This window comes from Staurois parvus, unplaced genomic scaffold, assembly GCF_062004578.1.
Source record: "Staurois parvus isolate SC_StPar_1 unplaced genomic scaffold, SC_StPar_1.0 ptg000275l, whole genome shotgun sequence".
NCBI lineage: Eukaryota > Metazoa > Chordata > Amphibia > Anura > Ranidae > Staurois > Staurois parvus.
In genome coordinates this window covers 4,447,664-4,452,357 of record NW_028318071.1, presented here as the reverse complement: position 1 = coordinate 4,452,357, position 4,694 = coordinate 4,447,664, and positions in this window count along the sequence as shown.

Genomic DNA, 4,694 nt, shown 5'->3' with positions numbered 1-4,694 from the left:
AATGGGGAAATATATCATGCTGGATATCTATACTGATATGGACTGGGTAATGTGTTAGGAACGTAAGGATGCCCCATGGTTTGATAGAAATGAAAATCATCAACCTATAGAGAACTGAATTCAAAAATCAAAGTGAAAAAATGAAGCAGCAGCCTAGTCAATTTTGCTGAAATTTCATTGCAGCAACTCAAAATGGTACTCAGTAGTTTGTATGGCCCCCATGTGCTTGCATGCATGCCTGACAACATCAGGGCATGCTCCTAATGAGACGACAGGTGGTGTCCTGGGGTATTTCCTCCCAGATCTGGACCAGGTTATCACTGAGCTCCTGGACAGTCTGTGGTGCAACCTGGCAGTGTTGGATGGACCGAAACATGATATCCCAGAGGTGTTCTATTGGATTTAGGTCAGGTGATCGTGGGGGTCATTTAATAGTATAAATTCCTTCATCCTCCTGGAACTGCCTGCATACTCTCGCCACATGAGGCCGGGCATTGTCGTGTACCAGGAGGAACCCAGGATCCACTGCACCAGCGTATGGTCTGACAATGGATCCAAGAATTCATCCCGATACCTAATGGCAGTCAGGGTGCCATTGTCTAGCATGTAGAGGTCTGTGCATCCCTCAGGCTGAGTATTCTCTCATCTGTGAAAAGCACAGGGCACCAGTAGCGGACCTGCCAATTCGGGTGTTCAATGGCAAACGCCAATCAAGCTCTGTGGTGATGGGCAGTAAGCACAGGGTCCACTAGAGGACATCGGGCCGCTAGGACACCCTCATGAAGTCTATTTCTGATTGGTCAGAGACAATCACACCAGTGGCCTCCTGGAGGTCATTTTTTAGGGCTCTGGCCATGCTTATCCTGTTACTCCTTGCACAAAAGAGCAGAGACCGGTCCTGCTGATGGGTTAAGGACCTACTACGGCCCTGTCCAGCTCTCCTAGAGTAACTGCCAGTCTCCTGGAATCTCCTCCATGCTCTTGAGACTGTACTGGGAGACACAGCAAACCTTCTGGCAATGGCACATATTAATGTGCCATCCTGGAGGAGTTGGATTGACTGTGCAACCTCTGTAGGGCCAGGTATCGCCTCATGCTACCAGTAGTGACATTGACCTTAGCCAAATGCAAAACTAGTAAAAAATAGTCAGAAAAGATGAGTAGGGAAAAAAATGTCAGTGGCCTCCACCTGTAAAACCATTCCTGTTTTGGAGGTTGTCTCATTGTTGCCCATCTAGTGCACCTGTTAATTTCATTACCACCAAAGCAGCTGAAACTGATTAACAACCTCCTCTGCTACGTAACTGACCAGATCAATATCCCAGGAGTTTTATTGACTTGATGCTATACTCTGATTAAACACACAGAACACAATGCGAAACACACACAGCACACAGATAACCCTTTGATCGCCCCAGATGTTAACCCCTTCCTGCCCAGTGTCATTAGTATAGCGTCAGTGCTTTTTATTACCACTGATCTCTGTATTAGTATCACTGGGGATGTCAGCAGCCGTTAGTCAGTTCCCACCCAGTGTCAGAATGCCCACCACAGTCCCGCACTCCCGCTATAAGTCGCTGATCACCACCATTACTAGTATAAAAAAAAATTAAAATTCCACTATATATACAGCCATTTGTAGACGCTATTCTTTTTATGTGAACCAATTAATGTACACTTATTGGGATTTTTTTTTAGTATAGACATGTAGTGGAGTACATTTTGGCCAAAATTTATGAAGGAATTTTAATTATTTTATTGGATATGTTTTATAGTCCAAAATACTGGTTGTTGTTTTTTTTTTGTTTATAGCGAAAAAACTTAAAAACACAGAGGTGATTATATACTACTGAAAAAAAGCTCTATTTGTGGGAAAAAAATACAAATTTTATTTATGTACAGAATTGCATGACTGCTCAATTGTCATTTAAAGTAACCCAGCACCATATTGCAAAAAATGGCAGGCCTTTCCTGACTCGGGTCAGGAAGGGGGTAAATCCTCTGAAGGGCAAGTGGTTAAGCTGGTGTAACTGTTGATAAAAGCTAAGTTTAGATTTGCCACCTGTTTAAGTATTATGAGTTTTTCTCTCACGGGGGGCTTATCAGATTTTTTTTTTAATGAGAGTCACTTTATCAAACCTTTGGATACTATTATGTTCCATGTGATCTCATGTCATCCACTTTTATTTGCATAGCATTTTTTTTAATAGCATTTTGTATCTGTACAACAATTCTAAGAAGTAATATTTTAACTACTTTAAGACCAGCCACTGCATTAAAACGTTTGCAGGGCGGTAACGTGCTATTGCAAAACAGGTAGGGGGCGCGTGCGAGGCGCGCCACCGCCCTACCTGTGTCACCAATCGCAGCCGCGGATGTCACTCGCCGGATCACGGTCAGTCATTACCGGCCGTTTCCAGGCGATTAGCGGCAAATACTGACAGAGAGCAGGGCTGCATTGTTTACACACAGCTCTGCTCTTTGTCAGTTCCCTGTCAGCTCCTGACAAGCTGATCGGGACAGAAGAGTTTATCTGTCCGGATCAGCGTGTCTCCCTTCAGTACACACTCCCGCCCCCTAGTAAAACACTCCCCTCACACAGTTAACCCTGTCATTAAATAAAAATGTTAACCCCTTTCTCCCCAGTGCCATTAGTACAGTGTCAGTATTTTTTTTTTTTCACTGAACACTGTATTGGTGTCACAGGGGATGTCAGAGACCCCAAGTCAGTCCCCCCCCCCCCAGTGTCCGAATGTCCGCCGCAGTCCCGCAGTCCTGCCATAAGTCGCTGATCTCCGCCATAAGTCGCTGATCACCGCCATAAGTCGCTGATCGCCGCCATTATTAGTATAAATAAAAATTAAAAATCCCAGTATCTTTCCCGGCATTTGTAAATGCTATAACTTTCACGTACACCAATTAATTTACACGTATTGTTTTTTTTTTTTTTATAGCAAAGACATGTCGCAGAATGCATTTTGGCCGAAATTTATGACGAAATTTTATTTTTAAATTTTTTTACTGGACATGTTTTATAGCAAAAAGTCCAAAATATTGTTTTTTCTTCTCAAAATTGTCAGCCTTTTTTTTATAGGGCAAAAAATAAAAAACGCACAGGCGATCAAATACCACCGAAAGAAAGCTCAATTTGTGGGAAAAAAAGGACGTAAATTTAATTTGGGTGCAGTGTTGCATGGCCGCGCAATTGTCAGTTAAAGTAACGCAGCGACGTAACACAAACCTCTTCTGTAACCGCTTCCTGACCACCCTAAGGCAGAAATACTGCTACAGGGCGGCATGGGTGCGCAAAATCACATATATATATACATGATTTGCGCTCCCATGGATTTCATGCCCCTCCCAGATAGTGTCAGATTGCCCGTCAGTACACCAGTCATCACATTTAACCCCTTGATTGCCAGGAGCACGCTCATAATAATCCTCCATTGCTAGTATAGCGTCTGAACTGGTCAATATCTTTGATCAGGTCAGCACTATATCAGCGTTCACATTAGTATAGCGTCCCCAAAAAAGCGGGATCAGCCCCGGCACCTGCCAGCACCTGTGTTTAGCCCCTGCGCTTACCCCCCCCCCCCTTCTCCCCCAGCAAGTGCAGTATCAGTAGGTCACTGTCACTTGATACATTGCACACAAAACCGCAGTGTTTGCAAAATCAGGCCTGATCTCTGTTAGCACTTGCCAGTAAATTTTGATGACTCTCATATGCAGCAGAGTGCCAGTACTAGTGTCGCTCTACCTTTTGGTGAACTGGCGAGTACCAGCAGTCTAGTACATCTTGGTCTTTCACATACCTCCTTGATTTTTGGAGCTGTTTTTCACGGAATATCTGTATGCGTTGATTGTGGATCAAAGCAATTTATATGCACAACAATTTATCGCCGCCAACCCAAATTCAAACCTTGCCAGACCATTCGCATGGAAACTCATTACGGTTTTCAAATGTAAATTTTTTGGGGGCCTAACCCTCAACATGGGCATTACTAAAAGAAATGAATTGCGGTTGTATTGGTCCGTAGACTTGATTCATCATATACCGTGTTCTCTGCTGCCATGGCCAGGCATAGATATGAGAGTATAATGTGTTTTATGCATTTCAACGACAATACACTCTGTCATCCTTGGGGTAACCCTGAATTTAACCGGCTCCACAAAATTCAGCCCCTCGCAAATCACCTTAACCAAAAATTTGCAGATGTCTATACTCCCCAGCAAAACATCTGCGTTGATGAGTCCCTCATTCATTTTCTGTCCGCCTTGCATTCAAACAATTTCTCCCCTGCAAGCGTGCCAGATATGGGGTCAAGATGTAGAAGACCTGTGAGAGGGCAACAGGCTATACTTAAACGTTTTGGATTTACGAGGGAAAAGATAGTCACGTGGAGACCCCCGGATGCCCAGACTACATGGGGAGCAGTGACAAGATAGTTTGGGACTTGGTGTCATCCTTTTTCCATATGGGGTACCACTTATACATGGACAATGTTTATTCGAACGTGCCACTATTTAGACATTTGCTCAATCTTGGAACTGGCGCATGTGGCAAATTGTGACCTAATGTGTGCCCACCATTAGAAGTGGGTGGACACAGGGCGGTAAATTCTAATGGTGGGCATACCACACACTTTTTCTGGCAGAGATTTCTTCTCATTTTTGTCATTCAGTCCACAGGCTGC